The sequence below is a fragment of the Bos javanicus genome, chromosome 2 (assembly GCF_032452875.1).
Source record: "Bos javanicus breed banteng chromosome 2, ARS-OSU_banteng_1.0, whole genome shotgun sequence".
Taxonomy (NCBI): Eukaryota; Metazoa; Chordata; class Mammalia; order Artiodactyla; family Bovidae; genus Bos; species Bos javanicus.
This window is the reverse complement of record NC_083869.1, coordinates 35,180,395-35,197,670: the sequence shown is the minus strand read 5'-3', so window position 1 is coordinate 35,197,670 and position 17,276 is coordinate 35,180,395. Positions and strand designations below refer to the sequence as shown.

Below are 17,276 nucleotides of genomic sequence, written 5' to 3'. Positions count from 1 at the left end.
TCTTAGCTCAGTGGTGTAACCTTTATGTAAGAAAGCAGTGCATTTGCATATTATAAATGGGTAAATTAATCTTGCTCAATTTTTTAAAAATATTCTTTCCAAACTGCTAATATTATTTGCCATGATTTATTTTGGTGCAAGTGAAGGCCTGTTCTCAGATTTCACTGCTTTACTTATCTCTATCTGATTAAACAACCTTCACTCCTTTAAAGCCTTCCAATGGGCTCCATGTTTTGTTTTCACTGCATTTTTCCACCTACTGATAACTTTGAATGTGCATAACTAATAGGCTATCAAAGTGTGTTGATGTCTGTTTGTTTTGAATATGCCTTAAACTTTCTTTGCATTGGATCTAGAGAGATTAACCCATTTAGAGGATAGTATGTTCAAAAGTAGCTCAGATGGTAAAGCGTCTGCCTGTAATGCAGGAGATCTGGGTTCAATCCCTGGGTCGGGAAGATCCTCTGGAGAAGGAAATGGCAACCAACTCCAGTATTCTTGCCTGGAAAATTCCATGGACGGAGGAGCCTGGTAGGCTACAGCCCATGGGGTTGCAAAGAGTCAGACATGAGTGAGCGACTTCATTTTCACTTTCACTTTATGTTCAAAAGTGGCCTCCATGCTCTCTTGGGCGTAGAATTGCCAATACATGCACATATAAGTCGGAGAAAGCAATGGCACCTCATTCCAGTACTCTTGCCTGGAAAATCCCATGGACGGAGGAGCCTGGAAGGCTGCAGTCCATAGGGTCTCTGAGGGTCGGGCACGACTGAGCGACTTCACTTTCACTTTTCACTTTCATGCACTGGAGAAGGAAATGGCAACCCACTCCAGTGTTCTTGCCTGGAGAATCCCAGAGACGGGGGAGCCTGGTGGGCTGCTGTCTATGGGGTTGCACAGAGTCGGATGACTGAAGCGACTTAGCAGCAGCAGCAGCAGCACATATAAGTGGGACTTCCCGGGTGGTGCTGGTGGTAAAGAGCCCACCTGCCAATGCAAGACACTAAGAAACACGGGTTTGATCCCTGGGTGGGGAAGATCCCCTGGAGGAGGGCAGGGCAACCCACTCTGTTTTCTTACCTGGAGAATCCCATGGACAGAGGAGCCTGGCAGGCTATGGTCCATTGGGGCAAAAAGAGTCAGCCACAACTGATGGAACTTAGCACACACACACATATAAGCATAAGCTGGAAATAATGTAAGATGCCTACTTCAATTTGAAAAATCAATTTAGTTTTGTATTATTTTCTATTTTATTCAAACATTCTTTCCTGTTTTTAAGACAAAGAGAAAATTATATCATAGGACCCCGCTGTCAGAACTATGATCTTAAGGGTGAAGACAATGTTTATTCTACCTTGAAACTTCCTGTCCCACCACTAACCTGCACTTGAGGTGAGGCAGCACTCAATACATATTTGTTGCTCGGTTGAATTAACCATGTAATATAATGGTCAAAATGGGCCCTTTGATTCTTTGAATCTCTATATAGCTGTTGTTCCTAAAGCTACAGTTTAAAGTGTTTAGCTGGCATTTTCATTCATTATGATCAACAATTTGGCAGTGTTTATAAAATTTAATACACATGCATTTGATCTAGCATTTCCAGTTCTTTGCACCTATTCTATAAAATACTCAAACATACCCTCAAAGATAGGTAAAAGAGACTACTCATTGCATCATTGTTTTCAACAGACAATACTTGAAAGAACTGAAATAACCTGCCATAAGCAGTGGCACAGTTAAATAAAGTGGGGTACATCTGTGCTTTGGAACATTAGGCAGCAGTTTTAGAAGAAGGATGTGGGGTATTCCCTGGTGGTCCAGTGGTTAGGATTTGGCCAACGGCCCATGTTCAGCAAACCAAGGTCCCACAAGCCACGTAGCATGGCCAAAAATAAATAAATAATAAAAGAAAGAGGTATAGCTATATAGAAGTATAGAGAAAAATATACAAGATATATCGCTGAGAGTTAAAAAACCAACCAAACAAAACTCCAAACAATTTATGTGATGTAAATGCATAAGAATATGTTCTGAATTGAGAGGCACCACACTTTAAATCTTATTACCTCTAGGATAGGGAGGTATAGTGATAATAAATGATACATTTTAAAGATGCTGAGAAGTGCTTTCATTTTTTACTTTATTGGTGTATTGTTTTATTTTTAACAATGAGCATGCATTTATGTATTCAATAATTAAATAAAAAACCTGTAGATTTTTTTTTAATAATACTTTTTCATACCGAGAAACTTCTCCTTGGTAAGCAATGGTTAAAGTATAATTTAAAATATTTACAGCTATTCTCTACATCTCTTTCTTTTCTGACATTCCTCTCTTCACACATCCTACCCATTACAAGGCTACAAAAAGTAAACAAAAATCTCTTAAAAATAAAAAAACAAAAAAATAAAGATATGCCTAGAAAAAGCTTTGCACAGATTATGTCCCTCTCTTTGTTTAGAGGCAAAATAACAAATTTCTACTTAATCCGTCATGAAATATTGAAACTACCAGAGAATCTGGAGTGTTGGTCTCTCCTGATAAACTTGAGGGAAATGCAGCTGATCATTCCTACGAAGGTTTAAAGATAGAATAGTTCTTAAATATTTCTTTGAATGAGTAGATATTTATCATGTTAGGATTTTATCTGATTGTCTTATATTGATTAATTTCTCACAGTATTATATTTTTCCTTAAGTCCATCTTACATTGCTTTTATCCCAGTAGGTATACAATTTGTTGATTCATATTCCATTGTGATGTAGTATTTCCTGTATATTTGCCTGCCTCACACATGACATTATTTATTGTTGGAACTAAGTCTTATCCATGCCTTTGTAGTTCAAATACAAATACAAAACATTACTCATCACTTTCTTAATCTCTACTTTTACATAGACTTGTATACAATCTAATGTTTTCTTATAAAATTATTTTCTTGTTTCTATATTATGAGAAAGATTTTAAATAATGAATAGGAAAGAGAAATTCTGACATATAATGAGAAGTTGCCTTCCAAAAAAAGGTGCATTTTATTTTTATACTGTTTATTTTTTGACTGTGGTGGGTCTTTGTTGCTGCACATCAGCTTTCTCTAGTTGCAGAGAGTGGGGGCTACTCTCTGGTTGCACTGCTCAGGCTTCTCATTGCAGTGGCTTCTTTTGCTGCGGAGCATGGGCTCTAAGCACATGGGCTCAGCAGTTGTGGTTCCCAGACTCTAGAGAACAGGCTCAATAGTAATGGTGCACAGGCTTAGCTGCTCCTTGGCATGTGGAATCTTCCTGGACCAGGGATCGAACCAGTGTCATTTGCATTGCAACATGGATTCTTAAACACTGGACAACCAGGGAAGCCTGAAGTTACATTTTTAAATGTTGTAAGTGCTTAAACTTATGCTTGCTGAATGTAAACTCTCACTTAGATTTCTGCTACAGGTTTTGGTCTCCACTTTTCAAAGCTTCTAATGTCTAAACCAAAGCTCTCATTATTTTCTCTGAAGTCTAACAATCTGAACAGGTGTTTTTCTTGAAAAGAGGAAATTTTTTATGATTAAGGCCCGATATTGTCTCATTCAGTGACATTTTGAGCTGACTTCTAACATAAGATTATTAAGAAGAAAATTAAAGCATCGCCTATACCATTAGCTTCTACAGAATCTGACCTAGTCAGTAGAAAAACTACTAACCAAATAATCATTTCATACAACTTATCACTGTATTTTAAATTAAAAGGCATTAAGCTAATAAGATGATAGAAAATCTAATGATAGCTACCCTCTTCTGCTCTACCTATTCACATGCAGAAACAGCCAAGCATTTTTCCAAGAGGAGAAACATTTTAACCAAATAAGTAGAAAATAAAGTTACCTTCATTTTTCTACTGAAACATTCCCAGGAAGAAAGAGGCAAGTAAAACACTTAAAGCAGAAAAATACAGCAAGAAATAGTGTGGCTTCTTGTTTGTTTCTCCTCACTCATTATTTCCTTTATTCTTTAAATCTACTGCTCTTTCCTTCGAAAAGAGCTGTATTTATAAAATCAATGGAAAATGAAGATATTTTTGTAGACCAAGTAATAAGAGATATGCTAATGATGTATAAAAATAAGGAAATTCCTACTGAGGTCTTTATAGTTCTTCAGGACATTGGCCTCTCCTTACATTCTATGATCATACCTCCCTCCAACCCATTTTTCATCAGCACTGTTGTCATTACTGACTGAGGCCAGCAGAATAAATGATGCTGTGGGAACTATAACTTTCATTTAAATGTAGCTCAGATTTTAAAACAGTTGATGGTGTAATAGGATAGACAGGATAAATTCAAAATGAATTCACCTAAAATAAGCTAACATGGATTGTTCAGTTTTTCTAGTTATTTTTATGTTTTCTTATTATATAGATATTTATATACATCCATTATATATATTACATATGAACTCATGTACATGAAAGAGAGGAAATAGTCAATTGTTCTGTATTAGTCAGATATGGCTTTTAAGAGAAGGGAATTTCACATATCTCAACATATGGTTGACTGATAATTTCATGCTTATAGAAAACTTGAAGATTATAATGGACTAAGGGATTACCTGAAAAAGTTCAGGATCTTTGACCAGGGACTGAACCTGTGCCCCCTCCAGGGGCAGCACAGGGTCTTAACCACTGGACTGCCGAAGAAGTCCCATCTTGAAATTTTTAATTCTAGAAATTTCAGTGTTGTCACAGGAATGATTGTTCTCTATGGAACAATTGAAAAACATATATAAAAATGATTATATACAATTATTGTTATTGGCCTGTTCACCTTAAGATGAGAAACTTCCCTTCTTTAAGCTTTGTTTCTAATGAACTAGAAATAACTTCACATATAAAGAGGAAAATTTTCTTTCTGTTTTCCATTTTTGTTTCCATTTCAGAACAACAAATATGCACAATAAGCATAGTTTGATAACCGAATTCTACTTTAGGACTATTTTTCACATAAATCTAAGGACTAGACATTGAAACCAATGTCTATCGCCAGCAGGAAGGGAAATTGTTTAATATATTTTTATCTATTTACTTACTTGTTTTTGGCGGCACTGGGTCATCATTGCTGTGAGTGGACTTTGTCTAGCTGCAGTGAGTGGAGGCTACTCTTCGGTTGCGGTGCGCAGGCTTCTTGTTTGTGGTGGCTTCTCTTGCAGAGCGCCAGCTCTAGGCTTGTGGGCTTCGGTACTTCTTGTTGGGCTTAGGTGCCCTGAGGCATGTGGAATCTCAGTTCTTGGACCAGGGATCAAATCCATGTCCCCTGCATTGGCAGGTGATTTCCTAACCACTGGACCACTCGGGAAGTCCCCAGGAATGGAGTTTTCACTAGAAATCACTGGTTTGTATTTACTAGAAATACAACCAGTCCTCATGTAACTTTCACTCAAAAGAGCCAAGAGCAAGAAAAATGCATCCCATTTACTGAAACCACCATTTATCTTTCTAACATTGATGATTTTAGGAAATTTATATTTTAAAAAAGCTTAGACTGAAAGGATTGTTTCCTTGTAGCAGTTTGAGGAAATTAATGAAACTATAAAAATAATTTTATCTATTTGTTAGCTAGCCTATGTTTCTATAGGAATTGAACGCCCAACAAATCGGCTCTTAACTGATCTTTTTCTTGTCCTTGTTGGGTTGAGTTGGGATATCCTCCTGATATTTTTTGTACTGAGGATATTTCTGTCATACTTCAAAATCCAAATAATCTTGAAGATCCCATCTAGCATTACTTTGGCTAAGGATATATTGTCTAACTGTAACTAGACTGCAAAAATTAATTTATGTTTAACAGCAAGATGGGAAAAGAGTTACATCTAAACTTGGATCATTTTTCTATAGAGTACACTGAACAATTAAACAACTTTCTCCCCCTAGTTTTCTTGGTTAAATGAACTTTTCATAGTAGAACAAGCTACCTAAATGGTTTTCTTTTGAGATAGGAAGTTCTATTGAGACACTGGATTACTTTACCCAACACTTTTTGCCATGACCAACAGATGGTTATGTTCTGAACCAGACTGTTACATGCCTTTCATAGTCTAATTTTATAGCTTCTGGGGAATGGAGCTTCCATTACTTCCCTGGGAAGACAGTTCTCCAGTGTAGTCCCTCTAATTATTTAAGGTAGGTCTTCATTTCTTTAAAAGAGCTGAATTATTCAAATTAGAAAAGCAGCTACTGCGTAAGCAGCCTGACTTAAACTGACAAAAGCAAGGAAATTCTGGATCCATAATTCACCTTCCACCCCTTGACCTCACAAGCCGCCATATTAGCGTGATCACACCAAAATACCAGCTTGTGTTTACACTTTCAGTCCTCCTGATGGCGGACGGGCGCGTGTACACGAGCACTAGCTCTGTGTGCACTGAATAGGATCACGATCCGGAGAGCTGAAAATGTAAACACAAGCTGGTATTATGGTGTGACTGGCGGTTTGTGGTTCTTTGTTTGAATACTTTAAAAATGGGCACCCTGGCAAGAACAAAAGAGGCAGACACAGAACTGCTCTGAAATGGCTTCTCTCATCTTTGTCCCGCCTCAGGTAGACCCAAAATAACTTACCCACTTGATGGGGTTCCCCGCAACCGTTTGTTTTTGCCTAGTTGGCTACACTTCAATGCAACAGTTTTGTTTTTCAAAGGCAGGCCGTTCATTCTTTGCCTTTCATAATTGTAAATTATTTTCTGAGTATTTGCTAGCACTATATTTCTCCAGTCATTATTTACATCAAAATCTTCCAAGTGGCAAATTCATTGCAATGCCTGATGAGTTTAAGCAAGAACCTAAGTGCCTTCTGTGGCCTTGCTTTAATATTTGCAAATCAAAAATGGTTCTTTTACTTCAAATGAGGATTGGCATCAGTATAACCCTATCAGACAAGGGTATCTACCTAGTGTTCTTGCTCATGCTATTTCAGTCGTTAATTTTGAAGTGCAGAAGTTGACCTTAAGAGAGATGTAAAGGGTATAAACACTTGAAATTATAAACTTCATTTTAGCATAACATCTACTTGCATCGGTGGACCTTTCGTTTTCCCTCGAGCCTTTGTCATTTCTCCGTCTTCACACTAAATATGTTCAATCATTGTTTTCCCACTGTGAAGTTTGATTCTGAAATAGATTTACTTGTAGGATGAAGAGATGAGCATATCATTTCAGGGGGAAAATTAAGACATATAAAGAAAGAAGGCTGAAAGAAACTCATTTCCTGAAAAATGTCAATGTATCTCACGCTATGCTTGACTTCGTAGTAAAGTCCATTATCTTGTTTTTTAAAAAACAAAATTTTCCCTTTGGAATTAGGTATACCATCACTACCAAAAATCGATAAGCAAAGGAACAGTGGGTAGTATGGCAGGTCCCTTTCTTAAATAAAAATTGCAAAATTGATTTTACACCTATTGAGGCAGCCATTCACTACTGTAAACTTATTTCTGACAACTGTTTCTTTTAGAATCTAATAAGTAATTGAAAAACAAAAGTGATTTTCTCAATATAATCGAAAGGCAGTTAATGTAAAGACATATACACAAACAACTCATGGTTGTAGACAGTTTTGATGTAGACTGCAGTACTTAATAAAGGAATAAGAGGGATCCTAGCTTGGGATTTTTAATGAAATGCCACTCAAATGGAAGCAAGTGATTTCAGAAGTGTTGTCAGTCACTTTAGACTGAAAAGAAATAACAAGAAATAGCTTTTAAGATATCAAATAATTTGCACTCAAATGCTATACTATAGCACCTCGTCTTTGAATAGGCCAACAATTTGCCTTGTTTGTTTAAAACCTATTATACATGATCCCTTCACGAGACTGTACAACTTGACTGATCTTTGCCATCTTGCATCTTTCTTATCTCTCTCCTTGTGAAATCCCTTACGAGTAGAGCTAGCAAGCATTTCACAAATTATAGTAAAGGAACCACCTACATGTACATCAATACTGACAGATCTCAATCATCTTATTTTCACGTGATATATGTTCAGGCTCAATTGATGACTAAATTATGGAATTAATAGATATAATGGAAAAGTGAGTTTGATCTTATCTTGCTGCTAAGTCACTTCAGTCGTGTCTGACTCTGTGCAAACGTCATAGACGGCAGCCACCAGGCTCCCCGTCCCTGGGATTCTCCAGGCAAGAACACTGGAGTGGGTTGCCATTTCCTTCTCCAATGCATGAAAGTGAAAAGTGAAAGTGAAGTCGCTCAGTCGTGTCCGACTCTCAGCGACCCCATGGACTGCAGCCTACCAGGCTCCTCCATCCATGGGATTTTCCAGGCAAGAGTACTGGAGTGGGGTGCCATCACCTTCTCTGACACACATGTTTTAAAACAGCTGTATGGAGCTATTTTGGAAACTCAATATCTATGGTAATATGTTCAAATACACAAATAATGTACAAAGAATTGATATTTTCATAGATTTTATCTGCAATATCATATAAGTTCATATCTTCGTGCTATATTTCATATTCTAGCAGAAAAAGTTTGTGCTACAGGGTTTCATAGATTTAAAGTTTAGCTTTCAGAGATTCTTTTAAAAAGTATTTATTTCAAATATGATTGTAATTTTGCAGAAAATTCAGAACATCCTTGGGCCTATAAACATTCTTATGACTGCTCGAAATTTGTGTTGGCCCATACTTGCTAATGCCATTATTTTCTTTAGCTACCTCATGCCATTAGTATCTGTTGATAGCAAATACAGACAAACAGCATTTAGGTTAGAACTTTGGCAAATTTGTCTTGTGGAAACCTGCTAAGAAAGGTAAAATGGGGGTCAGAAAAGCTGTAGCAATGGTCTAATTCTGCATCTGTAGGAATAAGGGTTAAAAAGAAAAGGATGGGTGGTAGAAATGGTTGATGGTGATGATTGTTCAACAGTGTGAATTTACTTAATGCTAGTGAACCATGCACTTAAAATGACTAAAATGGTGAAGTTTATGTTTTGTGTATTTTACCACAATAAAAAAATAGAGGTTAAAATTGTCTCTGATGAGAAATTAGAGACTGACTCTAAGAACCTACATGCCCAACAAAAAAAGTGATTTCACTGCAGAAAAGATATAAATGTATGTGAAAACAGGAACACCAAACTTTCTTTTCAATTCATTGAAGCAAACACAAGAATTCTTTGCCTTTGGAGTTGATTCAAACACAGATTATCGTGTAAAATCATCAAGTGATAATAGTAAAGTAAGACGAAGTTTATCAAATATTCTTTAGTTCCTCTCTATATTTTTTTGCAATTGGCCATCTTTTTTTCTAGGTTATTTTTTTAAGTCAATGCACATGAGCATATAACTTATTTGTATGACTATTTATAAAAATGAAAAGGAATGAAGTTAAAAGTAGTGAAAAATAACACTGCCTTAAATACTAATGAATTTTAAGTACTTGAATTTTTTAAAAGTAAACTCCAAGTCATACTCTAGGGCCTACTTTCCTAACTTTTAATAGCTTTCTAAAAAAACTCAAACCTTGAAGTGCATGCAATTAGAAACATGCAACAGTGAGGCTAGGCTTAGTCACAGTACTATTTCAACGCAAACTGCTTCTATTTTTGGTGTCCTACAGAGAAATAGAATTAGAATGTTCTAACCTCTGCTCATTCTGTAGGTGAAAGTATAAAGCTGACTGCTTAAAAAATTGCTGTAGGGGGAGTTCTTTCAAGCCAATTCTTTCTCATGTTTTATGTATTAGGTGATTACTTTACTATGAAGTAGACAATTGTTTAAGGACAAATAATTAATTTTGTGTAAGTAATCAGTTCCAAACTCACTACGACAGATTGTCATGAATGTAGCCTCTCTATGGGCATCAGTACGCGGTTTATGCCTCATATTTGTACTATCCTGGTGGGTTTTTTTCCCTGCTATATAGTTTGTAAGGCTAAAACAGAGAAATGTTACTTAAGTTTATAGAATCATAGAACTGGGTGAATTTTGAATTCATCCAGTTTCAACCACCCCTTTGATGCCTGAATCTCTTTTAAGTATTTACATAGCCTTAGTATTAATATTTCTAGTGATGGTAATGCTTACTTCTGCTGGAGCATATATAATTGAGAACAGGAAAGCTAAGAAGTCAGGATTAAATTACAATTTCTTCATCTGTAAAAGATGTATACAATTGAGGATTAAATGAAACAAGCTATACAATCAGGCCTAGCACAGTACTAGAAATATATGCTATGCTATGCTAAGTCACTTCAGTCGTGTTCGACTCTGTGTGACCCCATAGACGGCAGCCATGAGGCTCCCCCGTCCCTGGGATTCTCCAGGCAAGAACACTGGAGTGGGTTGCCATTTCCTTCTCCAATGCATGAAAGTGAAAAGTGAAAGCGAAGTCGCTCATTCGTGTCCGACTCTTAGCGACCCCATGGACTGCAGCCTACCAGGCTCCTCCATCCATGGGATTTTCCAGGCAAAAGTACTGGAGTGGGGTGCCATTACTAAAAATGTATATCACACTTACTACTCTTTATGTTTCAAATATCTAGTGCTTATTAATGTCACATAATTTGAGGGGAGTTACCTGGTCGTCTGTTATTATGTTGGGCTTCCCTGGTGGCTCAAACAGTAAAGAATCTACCTGCAATGCGGGAGACCCTGGAGTAGGAAATGGCAACCCACTCCAGTATTCTTGCCTGGAAAAGCATATGGACAGAGGAGCTTGGCAAGCTACAGTCCATGGGGTTGCAAAGAGTTAGACATGACTGAGCAAGTAACACACACGCTAGCTGGTTGTCTGTTACTACATTAAGGCTAGGGTCACTGAAGTATCATTAGACTAACATGATATAGAACTGGGTCACAATATTTTTAACATAAAAAAATGAAGATACTTATAATTAGATTCTTGTGGTGTTAGAATAATAGCTGTGTCGTGTTGTGGTTCAGTTACCAAGTCGTGTCCGATTTTTCGAGATCTCCCTTGAACTGCAGCATGCCAAACTTCCCTGTCCCTCACCACCTCCCGGAGTTTGCCCAAGTTCACGTCCATTGAATCAGTGATGCCATCCAACCATTTCATCCTCATGTCATGATATATTTACATAAATATTTACCTGTTCAAATTTTATTTTACCTTCCTACTCATTCCACTTGTTCTAAAATCTCATCACAAATTTTAAAATCACCAGAAATTTTGTAATACCTCAATTATGCTTGTCTTCAAAAATACATGGTTGCTTTTTTTCTTTCTTTCATTTACATATTTTGATTAATTAGATTTTGAATACAAAAACCTACTAAATTCTACATCTAGAATATTTCTATTTCTCAATTTCATATTCAGATATTTAAAAAACCCACAAAACTGTGCTCTGATAAAATTGCATTAAACTAACAATTATAGACTCTGAGCTGTTTTTAAATATTCCTAAAAAATTTCTAGTTCTGTGATTATGATTATTATTAAAGCAATCTAAATATAAGCAGTTTTGTTGAATATAAAGTAAATTATGAATATGTAACCTAAAATTTCTTAGAGTAATTAGCAGCTCTGGTTTACCTGAAAGATGCAGTTATCAGGAGCATGTAGTTTAATATTAGCACATCTCTAATATCGATGTTATTTAAAGCCATACATTAAGAATCATAAGCATCTGTAGTGACAGAAGAAGCATGCAACAAAGTACTGAAAAACTGGAATAGAATTAATTGGTTTTGGTCTACCCACTTCAAATGAGAAAATAGCAACAGAAAAAAAAATTAAGCACTAAATGTATTCGTTAGGCAGGATCAGCAATCATGCTGCCCACACATGATCTGCAATTAATTTGTAAATAAGAAGATTCATCACCTGGAGGATAATAAACTCTAGTTTTATGGCCCAAAAGACTAGACAAGTAAAAACCACTAATGAACGTACTGTATAAACACAGGGGCAAGGATGTGCATTGGTTGAACAAATGCGGATAGCAAGGAGACTCTGTTTTGTTATTAAAGTAGACCAAAAGATACATGACACATATCTGGAGATTTTTCTGAAGTGTTAACACTGCTCAAAACAGGGTCACTTGAAAGACATGGAAAAGTGTTACTACGAGGTAAGAAAGGCAGAAGTTGATTTTTAGAAAGAGCGTTTTTTAAAAAAGTAAAGATCAGTGTTTTAAAAAAAAAACAGATTAATCTCTTAATTTTAATTGATTTTTCATAACTGCATATTAGAAAATCTTACTAATAATAAACTGAAGTGATTTTAGTTTAGATTTAGTTTAGATCTTTATATGTGACTTAGACTATGAAGAGATGCCTTCAAACATTATTTATTGAGAAAATAAGTATTAAATGGAGTTTCCAGTATTTCTGTACTTTGGGAAGAGGCTTTGATGTGAAAACTATTTTCCTTCCTATAAGTTACAGTTGTATAACATGCCTTAATTTTGAACCATAAATGAAACACTCAACTTTATGTTGAACACTCAAATGAAACTCCGTTCAGATGAGAATTTATTTTTTAGTGCCAACTGAGAATTTTGAGAAACACAGGGAGATAAAAGAATCAGTTTGGATGTTTATTTAAAATACAGTGTCCTGGTCTCTACCTCATACTAAGTGAAATACAATCTCTGCACGTGAAATCTTGGCATCTGTATACAATTGTAGCAAAACCTCTAGTTGACTTTGAACCATACTAAAGTTTAAGAATGACTTTATTGTTAGTAAATATTTATTAGTTGGACTATAAAGAAAGCTGAGAGCCGAAGAATTGATGCTTTTGAATTGTGGTGTTGGAGAAGACTCTTGAGAGTCCCTTGGACTGCAAGGAGATCCAACCAGTCCATCCTAAAGATCAGTCCTAAGTTTGGAAGGACTGATGTTGAAGCTGAAACTCCAATACTTTGCCCACCTGATGTGAAGAACTGACTCCTTGGAAAAGACCCTGATGCTGGCCAAGATTGAAGGAATGAGGAGAAGAGTTTGACAGAGGGTGAGATGGTTGGATGGCATCACCGACTCAATGGGCATGAGTCTAGGTAAACTCCGGGAGTTGGTGATAGACAGGAAGGCTGTGGGGTTGCAAAGAATTGGATACAACTGAGCAACTGAACTGAACTGAACTGATTATTTTCATCAAATATTTCCTTTTCATAAAAAAATTTGTTTTTTAATAGACACAGGAAAATACTTTTCCAAAGTGTAAAAATTAGACCTGAAATTACTTTTATGAAATAAGTTCTTGGGCCTGAAATCACCTTAATGGGATCAATAATATTATTAGTGCTAAAATTAAAAGGAGAAAGAACTCAAGGGAAGTCTTAATATAGTAAATAGTATACAAATTTTTGAATGCTCTAGAACTTAACTGTTAATTATAAATATAGTATATATATTAAAATATATCACTTATTAAGCTGTTTCAAAGCTGAAACTCCAATACTTTGTCCACCTGATGTGAAGAACTGACTCCTTGGAAAAAACCCTGATGCTGGGAAAGATTGAGGGCAGAAGGAAAAGGGGTCGACAGAGGATGAGATGGCTGGATGGCATCACTGACTCAATGGACATGAGTTTGAGTAAACTCTCGGAGTTGGCAATGGACAGGGAGGCCTGGCTGCAGTCCATGGGGTAGCAAAGAGTCAGACATGACTGAGCGACTGAGCTTAACTGAATTGAAACTATGTCAATTATTAAAATTTAGTACTCAAAACAAATGTCATAAAGTATTCAAAATAAATGCTATAAAACATGTGAAGGTCTATGCAATTCATCAATAGGATTTGACCCAATTCCAATAATTCTATCTGCTTGCTTTATTTGATTATTTAACATTAGAAGTAGCTGCATTTTAAAACAAAGTTGGGGGAAAGGAAATACTTGCTGCTAGCAGTTGCTTTTAAGAAGTGGTATCTGGAAATAGAGCTGTGATGGCTGGGTGGTCAAGGCATTGGATTCAAAATCCAATGGGGTCTGCCTGCTCAGGTTAGAATCCTGCTCACAGCATTTCTCAGTGAAATTAAAAGATGTTGGCTCCTTGGAAGAAAAACCATGACAAACCTAGACAGTGTATTAAAAAGCAGAGACATTATTTTGCCTACAAATGTCCGTATAGTCAAAGCTATGGTTTCTCCAGTAGTCATGTATGAATGTGAGATCTGGACAATTAAAAAGGCTGGGCACTAAAAAACTGATGCCTTTGAACTGTGGTGTTGGAGAAGACTCTTGAGAGTTCCTTGGACGGCACGGAGATCAAACCAGTCAATTCTAAAGGAAATCAACCCTGAATATTCGTTGGAAGCGCTGATGCTGAAGCTGAAGCTCCAATACTTTGGCCACCTGGTGCAAAGAGCTGACTCATTGGAAAAGATCCTGATGCTGGGAAAGACCAAAGGCAAAAGAAGGGGACAACAGAGAATGAGATGACTGGATGGCATCACCAACTCAATGGACATGATTGAAAGCCCATTTTAGAAAGATCTTAATCTGTATTAAAATGAACTTTTCTTTAAATCTTAAGGAGATAAATTTCACCAAACCTGAAAATTCACTTATGGGATTTACCTCAAAGGAAGACAGGGTTTTTTCCAAATAGTTTAACTTAAAGAATAGAGATTGTTACTTAGACATAGGCGCCATCTAGTGGCAAAGGGCGGTAGTTTTGGGGTAATTGTTTTCTCATTGGATAAGAACAATATGAAACTGGCTACGTTTACAGGTTTTGTTAAAGGCTTAAAAAAAACGTCATTTTAAACTGTAGAGATTAAATTGAAAATTATTTACTGAATTTCAAAATAATTTATATTAATGAACATCACAGAGCGAGGAAGAGGTTGAAAATGATGAAGGTAATATCAACATATATTGTAAAGATATGGGTGATATAAAATGGAAAATCAGTACAAATAGAATTTAAGAAAAAACTTTATTGAATATTGTTATAGATATTTACTGTATACACACATTTTATGAAGAATGGTCTTCTTATGTTCAGAGCTTTTTTTAAAAATTAATATGTAGTGGAATTCTCTTTTCTCTGATGAAAGTGGTTATATCACTATATATTCAAAAAATTAGGAAAATTGGACTTTCTGATTATTTATAATTAACCAGTAAATGTTTATTAAGTAGGTATTCTACATAACTAGGTTCTGGGGAATGAATGTGATTGAAAAAATATATAGTCTCTATTTATAATCTAACAAACTATAGCTGACATGACTAGAGATTAATTACAAAAAAAATATTTAGTAGGAAAATTAATTTAAATGGCTTTCAAAATATATAACCACTGTATAAACAAAGCTCAAGAAAGAGCATACTTGCTTATTCTGGTGCTTTGTACCAGCTCAAGAGAAATCATCTGTATTAAAAGTTTATTATGTGTACTCATTACTTGGTCTGACATATATCTCTATAACTTCTTCCACTGGCATGTTCAAACATAAATATGATGTTTTCTTATACAAAGAATTAATAACGTCAAGTGTATGAAACCATATGTAACATTGCCGGGCCATGGTAGATATTTAGTTCCTTTAATTCTTTTAATATTTAATACAGATAATCAAGAATAGTTATTGTGAAAACTGAACAAGTACTGAAGGGGAATGTTTTAGATGGGGTATGATTGGATAAGGGGAGATATAAGATGTTTTGAGTAAGATCTGGAACAGAGTCATAGGTATAAAATGACAAAGTAGTAAAAAGGCATATAAAATAGGAGCATAAAATTGAGAGTTAATATGTTGTATTAATGATGTAGAGATCCATGTAAATGTAGAGGTCAATGTGGAAAGTAAAAAGAACATAAGAATGTGATTAGAATCAGGCAAGGAATTCTCTCTTAAAGATTTACTTTATATCAATATGATAGCCAATAGGGAAAACTGTACTCAATGTTAGGGTTAAAAAGACTGATAAGATTAGGTTCCTGAACTGAAAGAACACATAATAAACGAGGGTAGAACATTTGCTGGGTATCCAAAATTATTTTGAATTTTATTCAGTTTATTGATAAATATATCCGTTCGATGTTTTTATTTCTAAAGTGTTAATTTTCAGATTCTCATGCACTAATCAGAGGGAAAGTATCCATAGTTCTTCTGGTTGAAGAACAAAAGAACCATATCCCAGGATGGTCCCTAACATCAGTGCATTTTTCTCAATCCTTATGATTTTCAGGGTGATGGTCAAGATGTAGTTTGGCCGTGAAAGTCCTCCTTAGATATCATTTGTTAATTCAGTAGTCTACAGCAAGATTTGGAATGACTTGATGAGGTGTGCTGAATATTTTCTGCTGTTCATCCTCTTCACCCTGCTCTCTGCCCTAGGAGACTGGTTCCTAAAGACCGAATCATCTGGAAGCTGGTCTTAGCTTGAGACTGTCTGAATTCTGAGGCCAGAGCTCTGGTCAGGTGGCCCATCCCCCATAGCAACAATCTCATTTCAGCTTTGGTTGCTACTACTTCCCTTTGCCCCTCAAGTCTAGGGAGAGTAATACCTTCATGTTGGCCGGTACTTCAGTTGAATTCCGTTAAACTTGCCCAGATCTTTGATTAAACTATCTTTTGAATGGGTTTCTGTTTCTTGCTGGAATTCTGATATAAGGCTTCCAGTCACAGTCCCAGGAAGAAGATTATAGAAAAGGAATATACACTAAAAAAAGAGGGACTCGGCAGAAGAGACTGTGTTTATGTTGTGGTAACAAACAAGAACTAAAATCTTAGTGGTTTAACACATAGATGATTATTTCTCTGTCACTCAAAGGTCACTATCATTGATGTGATTCTTCAAGGCAGCTATCATTCATGTGTCACTTAGCAATCTCATCGTCTTTGATTTTTCTGGCTCCAGTTTCTTACCACAAGACATCCACGTTTGCTGCTGCAGGCGGAAAGGGAACTGGAAAATTGCACAGTGGCTTTTTACTGCCTCAGCTGAGAAGCACAACACATCACTTCTTATAGTTGATTGACCTGAAGTATCAGACCTCCCCGACCAACTCCCAAGGGGCTGGGAACTTTAGTCCTGTGTGAGCTCAGGAAGGAAAAAGGACATGGAATACCTACTATTGTGGTATAATAAGCAATATGTGCATGCGCAGTCACTAAGTCCTGTTTGACTTTTTGCAACCCCATGAACTGTAGCCCTCCAGGCTCCTCTATCCATGGGATTTCCCAGGCAAGAATACTGGAGTGGGTTGCCATTTCCTCCTCCAGGGGATCTTCCCGACCCAGGGATCAAACCCACATTTCCTGTGTCTCCTGCACTGGCGGCAGATTCTTTATCAC

The 17,276-nt window shown here is 36.3% G+C and overlaps 1 non-coding gene across 1 annotated transcript; it reads left to right on the top strand.

Annotated features, from left to right (window-relative positions):
• Positions 1 to 13,907: 13,907 nt before the first annotated feature.
• TRNAL-CAA (transfer RNA leucine (anticodon CAA)) lies at positions 13,908 to 13,989 on the top strand. The gene has a single exon. It is a non-coding gene; the product is annotated as a tRNA-Leu (tRNA).
• The last annotated feature ends 3,287 nt before the right edge of the window (positions 13,990 to 17,276 follow it).